Below are 25,356 nucleotides of genomic sequence, written 5' to 3'. Positions count from 1 at the left end.
GATAATGAGTAAAGCAATGTCTTGTTACAAGAATAGACAAATAGCAAAAAAGAAAACCCTAATATTTATGTATAAATGAGAATTAATATATGAAAAATGGTGTATAACAAATTGGTATGAATCAATGGACAAATAATAAATGGTACTGGGAACATATATTTATCATTCAGGGAGGGGAAGAGAAAATATTTCTACTGCTTAAAACTGTTTTTTGTTTGTGTTTTCATCATTGCCAACAAATTGGCATCTTATCATCATCTCATGATGCTTTTCAGTTACAATTTCTTGAATTTCTAATGTTGAGCTTTCATCCATTTAGCAGTATTTTTTTAAAGTTGCCTAGTCATGTGTTTGTTGTTTGTTTTATTGATTCAGCATTCATCTTTTAATGAAATTGCTGAGGCTTCAGAATCTGGTGCACAATAAAGAAAAGGAATTTCCAGCAGCAGTGGTTATTAGGAAAGGAATATGCCACAACATGTTTGAATTCCGTTATGTCTTTCCCCTTGAGCAAATTCCTTCTTTCAAATAATCCTTCCAAACTTATGAATTAGGTAGAATCTCTGCCCAAAGCATTAGAAACTAAAAATGGAAACATCTATATAAAAGAGCATATAATTGCTTCAGAAAAAACAAAAACAAAAGCATCAAATACGAGTGATAAAAAATTAATATTTATGGAAAAGCAAAAGGGAGAAAAGAAATAGGTTAAAATTTATAGCAGATGGAGACTATGAGTAAGAAAGATATTTCAATAGAACAGATGAAAATAGTGATCAAATAGTTGGCCATGTATTCAATGAAAAAAGAAAGAAACACATAATAAATTAATTCCACAAAATGGAAAAGCACAAAGCAGAGATAAAAGACTTAAAGGAAAAGATAGGAAGTTAATAAAAAGAGATAAAACAGGAGCTGTCAAAGCTTAGGAAATACTTGGAAGAAAAAATAAAACTAACAGAAAAGTAAGGTTGAAATTGGAACAGCACAAGACAGAATAAATACAAGACAAGCAAAGGTGGTATCATATATAAATATAGAATTTCCGGGAGAAGAAAAAAATTAAGTAGAACGAATGTTTAAAGAAATATCACAAGGAAATCCAAATTAAAAGAGGACTTCAATAGAAAATTGGAAAGGTTCGGTTTGTCTGAGAAAATATTGATCCACAATGAACCACACTGAGATATATTCCCAAAGTTCAAAATGGTTAAAATGGAGTAAAAATAGGCTGGTATCAGGCTTGTTCAGAATAGCATACAATGTATAAGACAGCAGAGCAATACATGCAAAATTTTCAGGAGAACTAAAAAGGTATATAATAGAACAAAAAACTTGACATTCAAGGACTCGGAAAATTGATCATATTAACAAAAGAAAAATAAAGGCAAAAGAGTTGGCTGTCAATAATGAATCCATTTAATCTTAAGAGAACTGTAAACACAAATGTAAGGCTTAAAGTGATTAAATAATATGAATATTATATGTGTGACAATCCAAATATCATGCAATAAATTTTGTTTTAAAAGAAGCAATAAGGTAGGATGCAGAGAAAATATTCTGATTTCTTCACTTTTACCGGGTGGGCATCAAAGGAGCTTATGCAAAGCTAGCATATAAAACAATTGTGATATTTTCATATCTAAACAGAAAAGTATAAAAATAATGTATAATTATAATTGTTTCATATTAAAGTTTATGTTGGGTTTTGGAGGAGAGAGAGAGATTGAAAGGAATAGGGAATACATTAATTTATCATTGTCGTAATGAAGGTTAAATATATACTGCCTAAAGAAATAGAAGATTACATATATATTATAAAGTTGATAGAAGTAATACTAAGAACAGAAGTGCAAATATTCATATCTTTCAAGAGAAATATACACTAAAGAGATACAGCAGTCTACACAGTGAAAGTTTTTAAAAATTATAAGCCTACAATTTCTGGCTCTTCTTAAAATAAAGAGCAAAAATGGTTTTATGAATAAGAGAAATGTCTTCTCTATGAATTATTCCATATGTTTATAGTAAAAGGAAAATAAAAGATGGTATTCTTTCAGTTTTCTAAATTTTTGGTTTATATGCATTTAAACACAAAGACTATAATCTTCTGCTGGCTATAACCGCTCTCTAAAATTATCTGTGAACCTCCTTATTCGATCAAAAGCAGTCCATTTTCTAATGTCAGGGCTAGATGGTACTTTTTTAAAACTGTTTTTAATGTTTTTAATTATTTTTGCTTAATTTAATCCTATATAATTTCTTGAATGCTTGTCCACTCTGTGATGATGGCAAATCCAGATCCCTTCAGACCACAGTGTTAATTTGATGGGCTATCATCCTACTCCAAGATGATAGAATGCATCAAGGTTCCCTTCATCTGCCTTTCATATGTTTACAGTCTTCAACTTCACTTTTTTTTTACACAATCATTTCCATCTAAGAATAAATTTGTGCCCAATTTACAACCTGGGAATCCTAGGCCTAGAAGTGAAAATCAAAAGGCAAGAACAGATGCAAAAACGTTCTGCAAAAATAGTTCTTTGGTTCAATTCCAGAACCAAAGTGTGCGGACTGGAGTAGGTCTGTGAACTTTCTGTAAGAATCAATAATAGTGTAATACAAATGTTATGGGAATGCAGAAGATGCCCAGGTGTTAGGAAGCACAGAAGGCATCAGTCAAAGGGTATAGAGGAAAGAAATTAAGAATCTTTCATTTAAGAGTTCAGAGATTCAATAGAACTCTAAAGTAGAAAAATGCCTTAAAGTTTATTTATTTATTTTTACCAAATTCACTAATTCTTTCTAGGTTATAGTCTAACATGTAAGCCAAATCAGGACGTTGCTACCATGTGGAGGTGGGAATAAATCTTGACCCTATTACCTGTTATTTCTGAAACCATTGTCAAGTTACTTAATCTTGCTTAACAATTCTGTTTCCTCACCTACAAAAGATGAAGATACTTACCTTCTTGTCTTTCCAGAAGTCTTATGAGATAAGAAAATGGAAAATGTCCCATCATTGTTCTTGGCCATAATAAATTCATAAGTTTCTACATTAGAAATGACTTGGAGTTTCTGCCAAAGGGAAGGCCCAGATAACGATATTGATAATATTTGTTTCCATCTTCTCCCGTGGCACCCTGTGGCATAAATTAGTGGACTGAACTGGGCAGCTGACAAATGGATAACTCAATCTCTATATACATATTCTCCATCTGCCACCTCAGTTCCATGTTTGAACCGAGAGATAACATTGTTTTTTTTTTTTAAATCTTCATTTTATTGAGATATATTCACATACCACGCAGTAATACAAAACAAATCGTACATTCGATTGTTCACAGTACCATTACATAGTTGTACATTCATCACCAAAATCAATCCCTGACACCTTCATTAGCACACACACAAGAATAACAAGAATAATAATTAAAGTGAAAAAGAGCAATTAAAGTAAAAAAGAACACTGGGTACCTTTGTCTGTTTGTTAGTTTGTTTCCTTCCCCTATTTTTCTACTCATCCATCCATAAACTAGACAAAGTGGAGTGTGGTCCTTATGGCTTTCCCAATCCCATTGTCACCCCTCATAAGCTACATTTTTATACGATTGTCTTCGAGATTCATGGGTTCTGGGTTGTAGTTTGATAGTTTCAGGTATCCACCACCAGCTACCCCAATTCTTTAGAACCTAAAAAGGTTTGTCTAAATTGTGCGTAAGAGTGCCCACCAGAGTGACCTCTCGGCTCCTTTTGGAATCTCTCTGCCACTGAAGTTTATTTCATTTCCATTCACATCCCCCTTTTGGTCAAGCAGATGTTCTCCATCCCATGATGCCGGGTCTGCATTCCTCCCCGGGAGTCATATTCCACGTTGCCAGGGAGATTCACTCCCCTGGGTGTCTGATCCCACGTAGGGGGAGGGCAGTGATTTCACCTGCCAAGTTGGCTTAGGTAGAGAGAGAGGGCCACATCTGAGCAACAAAGAGGCATTCGGGAGGAGGCTCTTAGGCACAATTATAGGGAGGCCTAGCCTCTCCTTTGCAGCAACCATCTTCCCAAGGGTAAAACCTATGGCAGAGGGCTCAATCCATCAAACCACCAGTCCCCTATGTCTGTGGTCATGTTAGCAACCATTGAGGTGGGGTAGGCCAATACCCCTGCATTCTCCACAGGCTCCTCAAGGGGGCACTACATATTTTTTTCCTTGTTTTTTTCTTTTTTTTTTAACCTTTTTTTCCTTTTTAAATCAACTGTATGGAAAAAAAAAATAAAACAACAACAACAACAAAAAAAAAAAAAACATACAATAAAAGAACATTTCAAGGAGACCATAACAAGGGAGTAAGAAAAAGACAACAAACCTAAGATAACTGCTTTACTTCCAACCTGTACTTGGCCATAATAAATTCATAAGTTTCTACATTAGACATGACTTGGAGTTTCTACCAAAGGGGAGGGCCAGATAACGATACTGATAATATTTGTTTCCGTCTTCCCCCGTGGCACCCTGTGGCATAAATTAGTGGACTGAATTGGGCAGCTGACAAATGGATAACTCTGTCTCTATATACATATTCTCCATCTGCCACCTCAGTTCCATGTTTGAACTGAGAGATAACATTGTTTTTGTTCTGAGAATTGAAATAAATCCAAAGCAACAAGCAAAGCCAAGCCATTGGTGAGTCTTGTTTTATTCTGAATAAAAACAAGAATGATATTCAGGGAAAAGAAGGAACAAACAACAGGAAAACAAACTAACAAAAACAGAACTTAAAAAAAGGCAAAAAATCAACAAAACAGCCTCAGGGATGCAGGAATAGAAAGTAATTGTAGTCTACCTGCCTTAATGCCTGATATCTGATATCTTCCTAGTTCACCTCATTTCCTGTCATTGCCTTCCATGTATTCTGTCTCTTTAGAATATACCTTTTTTTTTCTTGAGCTAGCTTGCCTCCTTTCTGTTTTATGTAGTTCAGCAATCTCTCATAAAATCAATTCCTTTCTTCATTTCCTTCCCAAAACCTACCTGAAGTTTTATCTTCCCCGCACCTCCCTTAGCGTAAATCTTTATAGTGACAAGAAGGCAATACTTTTTTTGAGGCAGTTCATTTGACTGGAAGATTCTATTATCAAGTTTTATTCATTTTAAACTGTTTTTAATATTTACCCCAAATCCTGGAATCTCAGCTAATCTGGCCCTAGGCTGGGAGAAGTCTATGTGTATATCAGTGTCTTTGGGGGAAGGAAGTACAGCTATCCTCAAAGCAAAATGATTAGCATTAAAAAATATATTCTCTAAACTGATGAAATGAAACACCTAAACGAACACCATGGATACTGCCAAAGAAATCAAGACCTCAGTCCTCATTAGCACATCTAAAAATATCTTGAAAAGTATATGATTACCATCTTAATGGTAGGGCTTTATTTTACTAAAAATATTTAGAACTTTGCAAGAAGTAAAGGAAAATATTGAAATGAAAACAGGGCACAGGTCAGGAAGGTGCTTAATAGCCATTCATTTGCAATGCAAATATTTCTCCCCTTTGTGTAACACCCTGAGGATAGGACATTTTCTGCTTATGGCCTTCATTTTCACCAAACACTGCTAATATAAGGCAAGGAAGAAAGCTAAAACAGCTTCTTTTTAAGGAAGGTAAGAGAACCTTGCATGACTTTATGGCTTAAGTAGAATTTCTCCAACTTTTCAAAAGTCTCAAATAGTTTGCAAAACAGCAGAATTTTTTTTTCTTTGTTGTTTTTGTATTTCTTACTTTTCTGTTCTTTAATGGGATTTTATTCAGTAGTGTAATAAGATGTTATGTTAAAAATTCTATTGTTTTTCTTTACTACTGGGTAGAGACAGCTGTAAATGACCCCGAAATGAAACTATTTTTAGAGATTTGATTCTATTTAGTGAAGCTTTGGCTGTGGTTTCCCTGACTAATAACAATAGTCAATTTTAAGAGGGCAAAGGTTGTAGTACTATAAACCTCTTACACCAATCATTATTCTATATTGTAGTTTACACTTTAAAATGAATTAGACGAGGCAATTTTTTTCAAGCTTAAAATAAATTTATTCTAGGCTAGAATATATGATTCAAAGGTCAAAGCCAATCTGCCCAGGCTTGTCTTTTAAACTCCATGAGTTGATAAATTAGAGCTATGTATTCTCATATTTCTAGGGAATATGTTAATCCTGGTCCTAGTAGAAACATATTTTCTTGCTTAAGTGAAGTATAGCAGTATACTAACAACTACATTTTTCCAACTTCATGAAACTACTTGATATATAATTTTTCTTTAGAAGTATATTTTTTTATTAAAGCCATGTTTCTCAAGTTCAGGTTGCATAAAATCAGTATATTCAATGGGATCAATATCAAGAATAAAAACTATAAATTATAATACGTCAGACTATTAACATTCATTATGGGTAGTGATGTAAGTGTTGTTTTGTGACAGTTTTGCTTTCTTTATGTTTGGGGCTATGTGCTAGATCAAGATGTAAAATGTATTTCTTACTTATGCTTTTGTCCCAGTTGGCTTAATAAATTACCCAAATTTAGTGACTTGAAAGAACAATCATCATTTATTGTCTCTCACAATTACTATGGTCAGCAATTCAGATAAGGGTGTAACTTATCTCTGCTCCAGGATGTCTATGGCTTCAGGTGGAAGAATAGAAGGCTGGAGGCTGCTGTCACCTACAGGCTAATTCTGGAGCTTAATGCTTGGCTTTCCTAAAGGCCTACTATGGGCTGTTAGCCAGAAGACCTTTAAGTGCTCTCTCCATTTAACCTGAGTTTCTTCACAAGCTGGTCATTGAGTTCCAGGGCACTAATTTTAATAAAGAGGCAGAAGCAGTGCTGTTTTTTTATAATCTAGTCTTGGAAGTTCAAAAAGATACTCAAATTCCCTGCCATTGCCTTGTATCAGTTAAGACAGTTACGAAAGTCTACTCAGATTCAAGGACGCTAATCATGGATTCCAACTCAGGATGGAAGAATGTCAATGTCACTCTGTACAAAATGCATCTTGCACAGGATATAAATCGATAAGGCCATCTGTAGAAGATAAAATTTGCTGCCACAATTTCCCATGGTTTTCTGCTTTGGCCCATAGCCTTTCGGATATTGGATGTTGAATATTTTATAAGGCATGGGAAGACTCATATTGAAGGAACCCCCACCTGTATTTGTGACCACTAATCTAGAAAAGGAAGGAGAAAACAGTTTATATTTAGGGAGAAGAAGTAGGAAAGTGACAGTATCATGTGGTTTAAAGTCCTAAGGTGTGTACAGGTCAGAATGGATCTGGCATCTTTTTTCTCTTCTTTTTTTTAGAGCATATTTTGATATTCCTGGTGTAGCAGATTGAGTTCTGTACTCCAGAAAAAGGCATTTTCTTAATCTTAATCCCATTCCTGTGGATGTGGAGCAATTGTGAGTAGCCTCTCTTGAAGATGTTATTTTAGTTAAGTGAGGAACAGCCCAATTGAATGAAATTGGCTCTTAATCTAGATTTCTGGAGTCCTTTATAAGCAGAAGAAATTTAAACATAGTGAAAAAAAGCCATGGGGAGGAGATGGAAGCAGGAAATCAATGGAACCTGAAAGAGAAAGGAGAGAACATCACCGTGTGACAGGAAAGCCAGGGAATCCCAAGAATCAGCAGCCAGCAACAAAAAGTGACAAACTTTAGAAAAAAAATATTGCCTTGCGGATGCCTTGATTTTGGACTTCCTCTAGCATTAAAACCGTGAGCCTATAAATTCCTGTTGTCTAAGCCAAAACGAGTTTGTACGATTTGACATAGCAGCCAGGAAAGTAAGACCACTGTGTAATGGGAAGTGATTCAATTTTTAATTACTTATTTACTGACTTAACTCCATACATTGTATATTAATTGGTTACTTACTCAACTCCAGGCATTATTACAGGCACTGGAGTGGATATTTAGTACAATACAGCAAGGTACCTGCCCTTGATAACATACAGCTTAATCAAGAGTCAGATCTACAAATATGACATTTCAATGCACTGTGTTCTAAGTTGAAGTAGAATAAGTACAGAGTGTTGTAGGAATTCAGGTGAAAAGGGGACCGATCCTGATAGATTGGTAAAGGCTTTACAAAAGACTTGCTTTTTCAATTGCATCTTGCTAGGGTCATTTTATTGTTTTAAAGCTTTGTTTTGGGGCCAGGATCGAATTCTGGCTGTACAGCATAATACTTGGGTAACCTTTGGTAGATTACAGAACCTCTGTATGCTTCAGGCTTCTGTTTGATGAATGAGAAAAATAGCCAGAGCTACTTCCAAATACTCTTCTTAATATTAAAGGAAATGATACATGTGAAATGATTATTACATTGTCTGATGTGTCTTAAGTGTCTTAAGTACTCAAGAAATGTTTGGCAGTATTATCAGCATTGTTTTCATTATTGATATCATTATTATAGATGGGAAAAATTTTGTGCAAATTATCAGAATTGAGCTTTTTTAGCAAAGGTTAAGCTAAGGATGCAATCATCAAATATCTACATAATCAAAATACAAAAGGAATAAAAGCAATAAACAAAGTCAATCTCTTTCTATTGTGATGCTTCATCTTGTTACAGCACTTAGCAAAATAAAAAATAATGTTGCCCATTTTTATTATTTTTCATTCAAAAATTCTTTGTGCCTCTATCATTCAGGGTTCAACCAAAGTAACAGAACCAGTATATATGTATAAAGGAATTTATTGCCAACAATTTGCTAATGAGATTGTGGGGTCTAGTAGGCAAGGAGGAAATCCACAGAGCAAGTTGTCAGGAAAGGTAGGCTGGAATTCTCAGGGAGGGGTTACAGCACATAAACATAGGTAGAATTCCTTCTTTGGGGTGGTGGGGGGGAGTATCAGCCTTGCTATTAAGGCTTTTCAACTGATTGTACCAGGCTCACCCAAATTAACTGGGATAATCTCCCACACTTGAAGCTAACTGATTATGGCTTCTAATCACTTCTGCAAAATGCACTCAGAGCAGCACTTAGATAGTGCTTGATTGACTAACAGGACTATAGCCTAGCCATGTCAACATATCAGAGTACTATCACAGATCCTATTTCCTTATCTTGTTGTCATGTCTATGACTGAATCCCCACCACCTGTAGCATTACCTGAGCCATAGCATAAGGTAAAAAATATTTGTAAAATAAATGCAAAAGTAATTGTGAGACAATCTATGATGCATCCAAAAAGCCTTGCAATGGACTTTGAGATACAGCCTATGAGAAATGCAAAGAAGAAAATAGTTTTAGATCAGAGAATAATTTTAGGTGTTTCGGAAGTTTTTTTGGAGAAAAAGAGAATCCTGTTAGTACAGAAGACTGGCTAATAATGAGAAATGACTATCAGGGAAAGCAATCAGGATATTGTATTTACATAGGTGAGGGGAAAGGGATGTCAAAATTAAGCAGTAGTAGCAAAAATGGGATTAGAGGACATATCTGCTAGGAGTCTGAAAGAGATGGTAAGAACTTGCCAAGGAAAGAAAATAAAGAATAGGATCAATAACTGATAGTCAATGAAAGAAGAGTCAATAACTTTCACTCTGTTATGGGAGGGAAATGGACTAGGATTATTTCTTCAAGTGAGAGGAGAAGCTTGATAATCCTCAACCTTCAACCCTTTCAGAAGGTTCTCTTGACAGAAATAAGAAGTGATGGATCATTGGTGACTCTAACTGATAAGAAAGCATGTAGTTTTAGTAAATGTAACATTGCCATTAACAGGAAATAATACATCAATGTACATGATGGCAGTATATTTTACATGTTACAGATGATGAAACTTGGCATCTTTATTTGACAATTGTGTCATGGTGTTATACAACCTTTTAAAAATATTTACATGTTATTGCTATTTCCATGTTATTCTCTTCTGCTGCTTTATTAATTGCTGCAGTTGTTTGTTCTAAATAATTTAGTTAATATTTAACTGCATCTCTGCCCTGGGATTGTTAAAGCTAAGGGTGCAATTAAAAACAATCAGAAAAATAAAAGCACAATTACTAGAATGGGAGAATGTGGCAATGAGCTATAATAACATTACGGTTTTTAGGATTCCTTAGTGCCCTTATGTACTTACATTTTCCCCCATTAGTAATCTGTATGTCAGTTTCTTTAAGAACTACAGAATCAAAATATAAACTATGTGAAAGCATATTTAGGTACCAATTATATGTACCTGGGTATATATACTATATTAAATATTATTACACCAATATTCTTTTCAAATATTATTAAAATCTCTAAAAAAATCTGTAAAATATTATATACAGGCTGCCTACATAAAAAGCAATTCCTAAATAATCTTCACATAGTACCAACTTTAAAATTAAATATTTTGAAGTGTGCCATGTTGCAGAATGCACCCAAATAGTTCCACATTTATAGTAAATAAGATGGTAAAATAAATTTGGAAAACATTGGATTAAACAAAATATTGTAGATTATTTTCTTAATAGCAAGACTTCATTGCCTATAATATATCACTATATACCCTTAATTTTCAGGGACAAGGAAATAGTATGGAATATTTCACAATCTTACTTGACTAAGTTCCCTTTATATATTTTGATATTTTGAATAGTGTGGGACAAATCAGTTTAAGTGTACAGGCTTGGCTTCTGATGCAAGCTGGATTACTAAACACATGTACTTCTCCCCACCCCACCCCCCATCTCATTGAAATAATGAATACAAAAATAACATAGATAAGGAACAGGGCTGGAAATTTGGAGAGGACACCATTGGCAGAAGAGAATTGTGAGGTATTTCACAGAAAATATAAGATACATTAGGATCAAATTAAATAACGTTTCCAAGAAAAGCTAGAAAACAACCACCCTAAAGTTAGAGAGGAACTCAAAAAAGAAATTAAAAATGTATGCATTTTTTTTTTTTCCCAGAAGGTTGTCAAAATAGCTGTAAAATGAGGGTCAGATGGGCAGGGCATGGTATGGGAATTGGGAAATTGGGTAGTTCATCAAGAATTAAAAGTCTATTCTTAGAGCAACTAAATTAAATTAAAATCTTTGCTTTCAAGCTAAAACAGTGTTTGATGCCGTAAGGGTTCAGTCAGGAAAATGCAGACTACTCCATGTACTGTAGGTATATAAGTTTAATATCGAGTAAGGGTCTTATTTGACTTTTGGAAGAGCTCAAGCATGAAAGTCATGGAACCTGCTCATGAATATCAAAGGAACTGATAGTGAAGATCTCATCCTGAACTCACAACGTGAGTGGTTCTTAAAAAGCTTGCCTGGGACCCATTCAATTTTCAAGAATCTCTGAGGAGCTTACTGACCCTAGCATGAAGCATGAGATAGGTGGTTATTAGGATTCCTGGGACGCTGCTGGGACTCTCTTCTCTCCAAGAAGAATGGAATCTGCTCTCAGCTGGCTCTCTAGTCTCAAGCATGTCCTTGTTGGCAAACTCTGAGTGGAAAGCATACAGGAAAGGGACTCCTGTGAAATGTCATTACAAGGCATAGAAGGAAATGGTGTTCTGCCAGACTGAAACAGGCAATCAAGCAAAATGGTTTTCCAAATGAAATGTGGATTTCTGATCTATGAGATTCTGAGTAGATACCAGGAATAGAGTTATATAAGATAACCTACAACCATCCCAAGGGAACAAAGGAAGGCCATCACTAAGATGTAAGCAACCACACTTCAGGAAAAGTCTGTTTCAGTATTTTTCTTTTTCACCCCCAAACTGCACTGCCTCTGGTGTCAGATTCCTCTAATCAGGATCTAGGTCACTGCAAAGAGGTCAGCAGTTATCAGTTGGATTAAAGAATTATATTCCAGCTGCCAATAGTAATCAATTTAGAAAAAAAAGAAAAAAACATTTTAGGAAAACCAAGAACATAAGGGAAATTCACCAACCTTAAAAAAGACAAATAATATTCCATGCAGAAACTGTTAAAATACTGTTCTAGTTTGCTAATGCTGCCGGAATGCAAAACACCAGAAATGGATTGGCTTTTTTAAAGGGGATTTATTTGGTTACACAGTTACAGTCTTAAGGCCATAAAGTGTCCAAGGTAATGCATGAACAATTGGGTGCCTTCACTGGAGGATGGCCAGTGACGTCCGGAAAACCTCTGTTAGCTGGGAAGGCATGTGGCTGGCGTCTGCTCCAAGTTCTGGTTTCAAAACAGCTTTCTCCCAGGACGTTCCTCTCTAAGGCTGCAGCTCCTCTTCAGAATGTCGCTCTCAGTTGCTCTTGGGGTGTTTGCCCTCTCTTAGCTTCTCTGGAGCACGAACCTGCTTTCAATGGCCGTCTCCAAAATATCTCTCATCTGCAGTTCCTCTCACAGCTCCTATACATTCTCAAAGTGTTCCTCTTGGCTGTAGCAAGCATGCTCCTGTCTGAGCTTACATAGTGCTCTAGTAAACTAATCAAGGTCCACACTCAATGGGCGGGGCCACACCTCCATGGAAATTATCCAGTGAAAGATCTCGCTCACACTTGAGTGATCACATCTCTATGGAAATATCCCATCAAAAGTCTCCAACTCAATCAACACAATACATTTCCTGCACACACAAGACTGCATCAAAGATAATGGCATTTTGGGGGGCGTAATACATCCAAACCAGCACAAACACCATTAAAGGAAATATAGAATCGTTTTAAGTTAATTATAAATAGTATCATCACAGAAATTAGCAAGAATATTATATATGCTATGTAAGCAAGTTTCATGTAAGCAGTTAAGTATTTACTATTTAAAAGCATGTCTGAGAAATAAAATAATCAACAAAGTAGAAAGAATGAAGGAATGCACATGCTTAAAGATTATAGTAATACAATGAAAGACTGAATATGAAAAGAATCATGAAAGGACAAAGAATTTAATAGAATGCAAAATTGAACTTAATAAAAAGTATAACAGAAAATGCCAGTGAGGGAAGAAATCATCAGCGAAAAAATATAGAGAAAATTTTCTTTTCCAGACAAATAATTTGACTCTTCATGGGCAAAGTTTCACCAAGTTTTAAGCAGAAAAATCTAAAAATACTCATATGTGGACACACTGGTGAAATTTCTTGAATGGAAGAACAGAGAAAAGAATTCAAAAAACCTATGAAAGGAAAAACAGGTTACATATAAAAAAACCACATGATAATGCTGTGGTACCTTTCGACTCTAACATATTTTAGAACAAAGCAGTGCATTCAGCAAACCTTGTAAGAAAATATAAGTGATTTTCCCAGATTCACCAAACTAGTTAGTGAGTTCAAATGCAAGCAGTCTGATTTTAGGATTCATACACCATAATATGCTGAATCTGTGGTGATCCCCCTCTTCACCAAAGAGGACAGCAAATTAGGAAAAAAAAAATTAGAAAGCATAGTAGTAAGAGACTGTCATCATGTAGCAGTAATAACTAGTAATATCCTGGCATATTTTAAAGGTTATAGCAAAAGTGCTGCACAATCAGAGTTCAATAATAGATAGGCATCATATTAACTCTTCAACACCGAAAATTAAAATGTTCCTGGTGAATTCTGTTTCTCTCCTCTATCTATCTATCTATCTATCTATCTATCTGTCTATCAACTACGTATTTCCCAAACTTTTCCATCAATGAAGATTAGATTTTTAAATAATTTGAAACTTCAAAGGGATTAACTTCCGTAAAGTGGTGAAAGCACAAGTGAAAATGTTGGATAATTGAAATGTTTATAAAATATTTTGGAGTAAAACTAAATATGCGTAGAATGATAAAACAAGTTTGTAAACTTACTTGTTTGGAATTGACTGAATAAAATAGTTTTCGATTCAGCATCGATATTATAAAGTAAAGTAAGGCAGTAGACTAGAAGGACAACTTTTATTATCTTATTTGATTTTCTATTGCCTTGTTTTATTTTGTCAGTCTCCATGCCATTAACAAAATCTAGAGGCATGGCCTGTACATGGAAAAAGTTTTATTAACTCATAAATAATATAGGAGAGAGAAGAGTGGTATTATTTGGTCCCTTGCTTTGTGTTTAGCAGGATGATTTTATTAGTATTTCTTTATTGTAGCACTAAGAATAACGAAAAAAAAAAAAGGAATTGTGTTTTTGAGATAATGGGTAGGCAATATTTGAACAACAATAACAACAAGATAAAAACAACAGCTCTACAATGCCTTTGAAAAAGCAGTAGCTAGGCAATATTCGAAAAAAAAAAAGAAAGTCTTGGGAAAAAAAGAGGGGAGGGGATTCTGTACCATTTATTAACAACATTTTTTTATGTGAGTTTTGGTCTCTGTGCAAAGTCAACAGATGATGAAAGCCTGTCCATTCTTCCTACATAGTGTCACACTTGGGGCTCCCCATAATGCACACAGGCCCTTTCTACAGTGGGCATAAGGGCTGTCCTCTCATTTGAAGTCCTTTTTGTGACCAATGACAGTGCAGTTCATTCTCTGTCAAAGCCACTTATGGACAGGGGAAGCTTCCTTCCAGGCAAAATCATTGTCTTCTGGTCATTGAAATGTTTCCTATTTGCTGAGTTAAATGGGCATACTTGTTATTAATTATTTTTAGTGATAATACAAAAATAATGACTCACCATGTTCAAACGGTGATTTGCAGATTCCTGTGGTCTTCACATTTGTGCCTACTTCCCCTGTCATAGCATATATGTTCTTGTATAGTTAGTGCTGGTTTAAGGGATTGCTGAGACAGAACATTTACTCTTTGTGGTAGGGATCAAACATATTGTCATCACACAGCCCTGTATTCTAAGCATCTAGTCATTCACTCATCTTATTCATTCAGTGCTAACCAAGTACAACATTATGGGATAGGAAAATAACCCAGAAAGAACAGAAAAATTCCCATCCCTCCTGTTTCTTACATTCAAGTAGAGATGATAGATTTTTAACAAAAATATTTCCAGGTTTAAAATTAATAAAATGTTTAATGGGAGTTTTACTAGGTTATATTCCTCTTAAGAGGCAGAGATGAGATAGGGAATTACGGCAAATCACTTCAAAGTCCGTATTCTGTAAATGACTCTCCAAGAGAGGAAACTATAGAGCATATTTGACTCAGGATTTATAATTCCTAAATAATTTTATGCCATTTGTTGAATCTGTGGAACAATGTACTACACAGTTGTGGGAAGAGAATGGGGAAGTGTTATTACACAATGCAGGATAACACTCTGGTTAAAATGAGTGATTATGGACTCTGGTTGAATTTCTATTTTAACAGATAGCTGCTTTATAGCTTGACACCATTTCCTAGCCTTGCTATGATCCATTTTTCTCAACTGTAAAATGGGATGATAAAAGTCATTCTGATAATCGGATGTGGTAATTAAAATTTACCTCATTGTTTGGCAAATAGGAAAATTAACAGTATTATTCATATTGATAGGGATGGCTAATGCTTTCATTAGCACTTTCGTGCCATATGTTAAGCAATTTTCCCAAAAGAAAATAATTCCATGCCCAACCTTTTGATATGCAGTAATGTTTAATTGTGATAGTTTATAAAGCACAATCTATTGGCATCATTTCTCCACAGAAATGGTGACACAATTTTGCTTATGTTGATTTACACTTGATGTGAACAGTGAATTAGGCACCAATGGGCTGGATAATCCAGAAGAACCATTTGATAGAGAATGATATGCGTTAACCAAACTCTGCTTCCTCTTGCTCCACTGAGACAGTGTGACTAGTCTTCCTGGCAATTAGATAGTGCCAGGTGAATGGGTTCTGACCAGTACAAGTTGACAGATGTGACATGGCATATCTGGATCTCAATCATAAAAATGTCCTCACACAATCTGTGTGTCATCCCTTTACCCCTGGCAGATCCTTAAGAATAAAAGATACCGAGTCCCTGCCTAAATGCATGAGCAATTGAAATGGGCATTGAATGTTTTCTTTATGATGACCCACTGAGATTTTGCTGTTGTCTGAATATAGGAATTATTTATAACTTCAGTAACTTACCCCTCTATTGAAATCATCTGTGTGTAAGTGTAGGCTGTGGGGAGGGAGTGAGGGAGAGGTTATGATATCTAAGGAGAGTCCATTTTTCCTACTGTAGTCACGGTAATATCTGAGGGTTCTGCAAACTGAAGTCTATGTGAGTTTACTCCTTATGCTACATATTTCTAGGTTTTAGTATTTTAAAAAATGGGATTCAGTCTCAATGACATTATGTATTTACATTTGTACAAAAAAAATCCTTTAATGAATTTGAATTAATTTTCTCAATAAACAACATAAAAATATGTAATATCCATGAAGGTCCAACCATAAAGCCTGTTTCTACCTTGTTTTATGTGAAGGAGATCAGAATCAGAGTACTCAGCAACACAAAAAATAAATAAAAAGTGTGAATTATGATTGTTCCCATAGCCTTTACAGAAAACCCTGTTTCAGCTTGACCAAACGGAATGGAATCCTTTTGTTCTGTTGGAGTCTTCCCAACTTCATCCATCTCTGATATAGTCTGACAGTATACAGTACTGTCCTACTTGGTGACCCATTTCTGTTTGGTGAAATTAAGTTCTAAAGACTGTCTGGTCTGGCTAGGCCTCTGCCCAATCCCTCATTATACACTGATGTACCAACTCTTAAAGCTGACTGATAATACCAATAGTTCTTCCATTTGGTTCACTAACCTCCAATCAGATCAGATTTTCTTCCAACACTCCTCCCTGTTTTAGGGCTTTTGTACCTACCTTGTTCACTACTCTTCTCATGGCTTGTTCCTACTCGTTCTTTGAGTGACAACTATATTATCCTGTTCCCAGAGAAAATCTCCTCTGAATAACCCCTAAGACCTATATTCTTTCCTGTTGTTTGTTTCTTCCGTAGAAATTGATACAATTTTCAATCATTTCATTATTTATTTATTTTGATTTTTTTTGGTATTTTTTGCCCTTTAAATAAAAACTATTACATTTTATTGTGTGCCTACAATGTGCCTGACATCATCATAACTTCTTTACATAACTCGTAACATTCAATCTTTCCAACAACCTTATAAATAAGATACTTATTACTATCACTATCTTGCAGATTGGGAAACTGAAGCTTAAACAGTTTGCCACTTGCTCAAAGTCTCATAGCTAGTAAATAGCTGGTTATAGAATCAAGCAAAAACAGTCTATATATTCCTTGAGGAAGAGAGAGAGTCAGATTTATTCACTGTTTTATTAATAGACCCTACTGTGGTACCCAGTACCAGGAAATTTCATGGTGCTTGTTTCAGGAACCTTCTAAGTAGTGGCTGTCCCTTGAAAACTACTAGGATATACCATTAGAGGAAAGATTTTGTCTCACTGTTTATTAGTGATATTGTAATATTTGACAACTGACTAGAGTTAATTACGGACTTTCCAAAAAATCAACAGAAAAAAATTTCTGATCAAGAAAAGCTAAACTTATCAGACCTATTGTAATAAAGGAGAACATCACTTTGACAGTCCCTCAGAGAGGGAACTCAGGAGAAGATATTTATAGTTTTAGGCCAAACTGGGTGATTTTAAAGTGGGTCTTGCAAGGTGGGGAACTGATTGATTCTGGGCAGATTTTATGACAATATTTTGATTAAATGGTTACAATGAGGTAAGATTCTTAAAGCTAGTCTTGAGCAAGCTGATAGCTTCTTTAGTTGGCTCACAATCCTACTTTCCAGGAGAAAGTAGCTAATTTTTTTTCCTCAGTTTTATCTATTATAGGAACAGGAAAATATTCCTGGCCTCATATTATTTAACAGAGGAACATAAAGTATGTGCTGTCTCATTATTATTTAGTATTGTAAATTCAAAATTTATCAGCTTTATTTCTCATTAGGAAATAGAAACCTCATATGAGACCAAGGACCAATATGGATAGGTGCTTTTCTACAGCAAAAATCCAGCGTGGCATTATATTTAAATTTTTGTTTTACCACTATGAGCTTTAAGATTTAAATATGAGTGGCACTGACTCACAAATCACTGCATCTTTCCAAACCATCTTAGCAGATGACACGCTACTTCTAATTATACTTGTAAATTTTCAAGTTTGCTTTTATGAGAATTACAATATGGAAAATAGGAAAAGACTTTAGAACGTCATGTTTCTAATGCACAATTTTTAAATATCCATAACCTAAGGAGATGAAAGATAGTGGAACATGTACTAACAGTGTTCATTCTAAAGACTGCTTGATGGCAAGGACAATCGATTCTCCCACTTTCAGTTTTATTGACTATAAGATTTACAAACATGGGGATGAAATGCAGTATAATGGATCACAACACACTGAAAACAAATGTGGTTTGGTCTACAGTGAGTATCTTTTTGGAAGAATGAACTTCCCATTTTAATCTTCTTACAATGAGAGGGATGTCAGGAAGTCGAGTTTAGGTTTTGAAGGAAAAGGCCATCATGGGGTCCCTGTTGTTTATTTTTTCCTCTCCTCAAGAGACACAAGTGGATGGTAAAATAGTTATTGCCTTTGCTTATCTTATAAGATTGCTTTCTGATGTGATTAATTAGTGAAAGTCATTGTTTAATTAGGCAGGAAAGATATTTCTATAAATTTACTTATCAGAAAGAAAAAATTCATGTTGTGTTCAAAAGAAAACTCAGATTACCTAGTATCAATAGTCATATTGATAATATTTAATTGAGAAATAGTTGTTTTCAAAAATAAACTAATGATCCTTTGGAAGAAAATTTTAAAAGAAAATATCTATTAAAGTGTGTGTGTGTGTGTGTGTGTGTGTGTGTGTATACATATTAATGTTAATACAAATGTTATAGAGGCTGTAAGAGAAAGGCCTTCCTATCTGTGATGTAAAATTTTGAGAAAAAGTTTATCTTCTTGATTTGAGACAGTTTTTCTACATTACTACAAGTACAAGATAAAGCAAATGCAACCTTACCAGTTTGATAAGATTTTGTTGTAAGGCTGGTGATTACTAATCAGTTGAAGAAATCCATCTTCAGAGCCAATAATCTTCAGAATTGGAATATTTTATCATTTGGCATTACAGCCCCTGATTATTCCCATATTTTACTTATTATAATGCATTTACTGCTTTATAATCAAGCCAAGATATTTATGTACATTTTTAATACCTTTTTATCTGCACTCTTTATCCTGCTGGCTATGCTCAAAAATGGTAAGACCATGTTTTTATTTGAGATAACATTGATGCTATGATAGAAAACAAAGATTTAGAGCATTCATATCTTATAAAAGAATTATTTGGAGTTGCTTATAAATTGCAAGATCTGCTCTAGAGCCAAGGTAGTCAAAGATTCTTGCTCATATCACTTGCTTTATAGCCACAATATTCTATGCATTAATCACTAATAATTTGTTAATCAAGCAAATCAAATTTGAATGAGATAGTGCTAGAAAAACCTGGGTGCTAGACCAAGTGGCAATAAAATTTACTTAGGGTTTCTTTAATCAGAGGTAATATTTTAAAACTACCAAAATGAAATGAAGTTCTTCATTTTAAATCATGTTGGCCTTTGGGCTAGATGCTGGGACATTTTAAAAAATTAAAACCAGAACACATTAAAAAATGAAACATTACACTTCAAGAAAAAGGTTTCCTGAGAAAGAAACAGGTGATTTATTATAGATATGTTGATCATAATTGGTAATTTTCCAATTTGTAATGCTGCTTTAACTTCTTGGTATAGCCACTAAACTTAGTAGTTAACCTGTGGTAACATCTTCTCCTAAGAAATCTTTTCCATTATTTTTACCCTTGATAGAGGGGACAGCAAAGCATAGTGGTAAAAGTGGCCTAGCTCTGCTTCTTATTGCTATGTGAGTTGAGGCAGTTCAGCTTAACTCTCTGGTCCTCAATTTCTGCATATGTGCGATGAATATAATGTAAATCATGCAATTATTAACATGATTGAGTGAGATGATGGGATAGAAAGCCTGTGAAGACTGTGAAGTATTTTATATTTTAAAGTTATTATCATCAATACTATTACTATTAATAATAATAGTAGCTCTAAAGTAAAAATGTAATTTTCAGAGAATGTTAATGTGGAAAAGATATCTAAGTCCTGGAAACATGGCTGTAAAAGTTAGCTGCCTAATTTAATTATTTCTACTTATGTCCTTGGAAAGAAATGACAAAATAGATTCTAAACAATGATTAGTAACCATAGTTATTATCACATGTTATATGATATAGAATTAATGAATGACATATGGAAGCATGCTTGCATGGAAATAATTAAGGAGATGAAAGCCATTGCCTGATTGCTTATGATTTGAGATATGCATGCCTGTGTGCCATGAGGTCAAAGAGATTGCTTGTTGGGTAATAAGGCACACTCTGGGGAGAAAATAATAATAGGGTGTGACGGTTAACTTTATATGTCAGCTTGGCTAGCCTTTGGTGCTCAGTTTTGCTGTGAAGGTATTTTGTAGATATGGCTAATATCTACAGTCAGTTGACTTTAAGGAAAGTTTACCCTAGATATTATCATTGGGGCATATTCAGTTGGTTAAAGGCCTTAAAGGCAAAAACTGAGGTTTCCCATAGAGGAAGAAATTCTGCCTCAAAAGTATAACATCAACTGTCACCTGAATCTCCAGTCTGGTCCTGCCCTATGGATTTCAGATTTGCATGAGCCAAGTATTAAAATAAATCTTTTAATATATACACAAATATATCCTATTGGTTCTTTTTCTCTGGAGATGAATGATACATGGTGACTCGAGCATCACAGTACTGACAAGAAAAATGGGAAAATCAAACAATCTCTTACTACATAATCAGTTAACAGAGTTACTTCATGGATACTTCTTGATAGGGTGAATGGAATAATTTGTCTTCTCCTCTAAGACCAGCTGCTGGCGATCCTTGGGTCCTCTGTCAATGTCAGTGGCAAGGCCCATGGTGGCATCTGCTGATCTCTCCCTTCTCTTCCAGGAATCATTTCTTTCTGCTTCTTGCTTCCATGGTCCCCCTGGTCCCCCACCTCTTCTCTCCCTTCCTCCCTCCCTTCCTCCCTCCCATTTATAAAGGACTCCAGTAAGAGGATTAAGACCCACCCTGAATGAGGTGGGTCACACCATAACTGAAGTAACCTCATCAAAAGATTTACTTACAATGGGTCCACATTCATAGGAATAGATTAGTTTTAAGACTGTGATTTTCTGGGATACATGTAGTTCCAAACCACTACAACAAATATAAAGGATTTGTTGGAAGAGAAGCGGTTCAAACAGGGAGATTTCAAATGGGAAGTAAGAGGATCTAGATTGTTAACAAGTTACATTGGTTTATAAAGGTAGTTAGGGGAATTCCAAAGGGGAAGGTACAATGATTGATTGACATTTAAGTTCTACATTACAAAGGTGAGTCTTTGCACAGCAAGGAATGATCATAGATTATAGCGTATTTGTCTATTTCTGACAGATTATTTCTATTGTACTTCAACCAGCTTATTTCCAGTTTCTCCTTAAACTGTACCTTTTGCAGAATATGTTACTTTGTGTGTGTGTGTGTGTGTGTGTGTGTGTGTGTCTCCATGCTTCCTCTGAAGTCGACAGGGAAGAATCTGTTCCAGCCCCTCTTCTGGCTTCTGGTAGTGGTGGACAATTTGGGTATTCCTTGACTTGTGGAACTAAAGTCACAAGGTGTAGGTTCATAAGACAAGGAGCGAATGTTTTTCTAGCGGATCAGTAGGGGTAATAGTGAGTGGTGCCATGCCCATTCCAACCTTAAGCTCTGATGGTCTACAGGTCTTAGTTCCCAAAGAAGGAGTGCTTCTACCAGGAGACATGAAAATGATTACATTGATTAAGAATGCCACCCAGCCACTTTGGGCTCCTCATGCCTCTGAATCAACAGGTAAAGAAGGGATTCCCATACTGGATGGGGTGATTGATCCTGATTATCAAGGGGAAATAGGACTGCAACTACACAATGGAGGTCAAGAAGAGTTTGCCTGGAATACAGGAGATCCCTTAGAATGTCTTTTAGTACTACCATGCCTTGTGATTACAGTCAATGGAAAACTATAACAATCCAATCCTGGAAGGACTAATAATGGCCCAGAAACTTCAGGAATGAAGGTTTGGCTCACCCCACCAGGCAAAGAACCACAGCCTCCTGAAGAGCTTGCTGAGGGTAAAAGGAATATGGAATGGTTAGCAGAAGACAGTAGTGATAAATACAAGCTGTGACCATGTGACCAATTACAGAAACCAGGACTGAAATGGTTATGAATATTTTTCCTTGTTTTGTTATTAATATGTTCGTATATATACACAAAACAAATATTGATGTTTTCTTCTCTATCTTATCCCCTTATCATATTACATAAGTTGTATTATTTTTATATCATAGTATTTGAGTTAGAGAAAATAAAGTTTAAGAGTAAATATTACTCAACAACTTGCACCCTCTTCTGGGCCTCTATCATCACATGACTGTTTTCTTTACCTGTTTCTCTCTAGGTCTTCTTTCCGCTTCTTTAGGGACCCCAGTCATATTGGATTAAGAGCCTATCATACTCCAATATAACCCCTGTTCTGGTTTGCTAATGCTGCTGTTAAGCAAAATATCAGAAATAGATTGGTTTTCTAAAGGGAGTTTATTTGATTACAAAGTTACAGTCTTAAGGCCATAAGTGTCCAAAGTAAAGCATCAGCAATTGGGTACCTTCACTGAAGGATGGCCATTGGTGTCTGGAAAACCCCTGTTAGCTGGGAAGGCATGTGGCTGGCGTCCGCTTGCTCCCAGGTTGCGTTTCAAAATGGCATTCTCCAAAATGTTGTTCTTGGGGTGTTTTGTCCTCTCTTAGCTGCAGCTCCTCTTCAAAATGTCACTTTCAGTTTCTCTCCAAAATGTCACTCACAGCTGCTCTGTGAACTCCTTTATTTGACTCCAGTGATGCAATTAACACCCACCCTGAATGGGCAGGGTAACATCTCCATGGAAATTATCCAATCAAATGTTTCACTCACAGTTGATTGGATCACATCTCCATGGAAACACTCAGTCAAAGGATTCCTATCTAATCAACACTAATACGTCTTCCCCCACAACATTGCATCGAAAATAACACCGTTTTGGGGGGCATAATACATCCAAATTGGCACAACTCCATTTTGATTTGCCTTATTTCATCAGTAATGATCTTATTTCCAAATGAGGTCACCTTCTGAGGTACTAGGGAGTAGGACTTCAGCATAACTTTTCATGGTACACAATGTACACCATAACACTTCATTGGCCTTTCTTGCCTTACAATATTGAAAGTTTTGCTGTCCATTATTGTTATTTCCATGATTCAGATACTTTTTCTGACATAATTTAGTAATATAATTCTTGCATATATATTCATATATCTCATTTTAGATGCACAATGATTGTGTGAGGAATTTAATGACTGCTTTGTAATTATTTGTTATTATTTTATGAATAAAAAAAGCAGATATGAAGAGATTGAATAGCTTCAGGTTCATACATTTGAGACATGATGCAAACTCAGGATTTTAGGTACAAATTTCCATATTCTTTAAAATATACCTGAAGCTCTTTGTGTGATATCATAATTCAGTATATATTAATTATACCAATTTATGTTATTATTTGCATAAAGATGTTTTTCTTAATGCATTATGTTAATATAACAACAAAACATTGTTTTCAAAGGGGTTTCCTAGCCTAGGGATTATGAAAGTCAAAACAACCTAGCTCCTGATCTTGAAGAACTCTGTGGGTTGTCTACAGCTATTCCATTAAAGAGTCTGATTTGAGAAAAAATAAATATTAGCATAATAAATACTTAATAAGTATTCATTATTTGCAAAATATTGTGCAAATATTCTTAGGCATTCAAAGATAAGAAGACATCTTTGCTCTTGTGGGATTTCCAGTCTACAGATTTGACATTAATATTTTTCATATGTTTCTATGATTTCCATTGTCCTCATTCTTGTCTTATTCATCTCTTTCTTGAACATCTAAAATAGCTTAAGACATTTTGTTGTCCTAGACTCATTCTCAGCAATATGGTAGAGTCCTTTCTTAAAAGTGATATGGAAGAAGATAAGAAAAGAAAACTAGGAAAAGAGGTATAGGTGGCAGGGATATTGAAAATAAGTTTGAAGGCTGAATAGAAGTTTGCCAGGCAGAGACTTCATTGGAAAGGGGGTGGGTATAGGGAGAGATGTACACAGTGATCATGGAGGTTTGCCACTTTGAGTACCCTTCAAGAGAGAACCTGATACAATAGTGATATTAACTGACAGACTATGCAGGACTTTTGGTCTCTGCTGCAGTGTTTGAGATGAGGCCATGCTCTTCTGTCACAGCCCCAGCTAAAGTCTGAGCATCTCGTCACTTCTATCCAACATGGAACTTCCTATCAGGCAATCTTGGCAATAGAGCTTCCCACTGAACTGGCTGAGTTCAACTCGAACGTAGTCTGGGCTATTTCACACCCAATCCTTCCTCTTCCCCTCTCCTGTCACATCGTGGCCTGAAGACTTTCCCTCTTACTCATCTTCCTTCCCCTCTTTATATTTTACAAGCATTACCAGAACTTCTTCCTCTTTCACCTCTGTTCTGGCATCTGCTGCCTGGAGGACCCAAACTGCCACAGTGTATTAAGGTAAAAAGCTGTGAAAGCACATGGTATGCTATAAGCCTCCCTCGAGTTGGAGAGACTATGCACCTAAACAAACAATTTCAGCACAGTGAGTTTAGTGCAAATATATGCACAGTACTGAGAGATTACTTGGACAAAGTGCTTGGTTCAATAAAGTTGGATCAGATGAATGCCTCCTCAGAAACAGGACATTTTTGAGCAAAACTGATGTAAAGATGCATAAGATACCAGGGTAGAGGAGTGTATATTCTAATGTATCTGAGACTAGGAAATTTGAGATTCATTATTTATATTTTAGAAGTTTCTCCTGATATTGGGAAGTGCTCCTGTCAATGGGAATTGTAGTCCTTGAAATCATGTAATTTAGGTAATGAAAATTTGTTGTTTGGAACCAGATACCATTTCACCAAGAGTCAATACCATGTGCAAAGCAAGAGGGGGGCTATTATTAATAATCGGTAGCAGCAGCGATAACAGTGTGGCTTTGGTAAAAGTGGATGGGATGAAGGTCTAGGAACTTAAGTGTGTGGGAAAAGAAGTTTAAAATAGTGTACAAACATAATTCAATTTCACAACTATTCCTTTCAGTATTATGAATGATCTAATCTGGTTGGAATATTTATTGCCATCAAGATATTTTTAATCAAAATTTAAAATTAAGCATTGAGATTTAAACAAAAAAAACCCC

The sequence above is a fragment of the Choloepus didactylus genome, chromosome 6 (genome assembly GCF_015220235.1).
Source record: "Choloepus didactylus isolate mChoDid1 chromosome 6, mChoDid1.pri, whole genome shotgun sequence".
NCBI lineage: Eukaryota > Metazoa > Chordata > Mammalia > Pilosa > Megalonychidae > Choloepus > Choloepus didactylus.
This window is presented reverse-complemented; position numbering follows the sequence as displayed.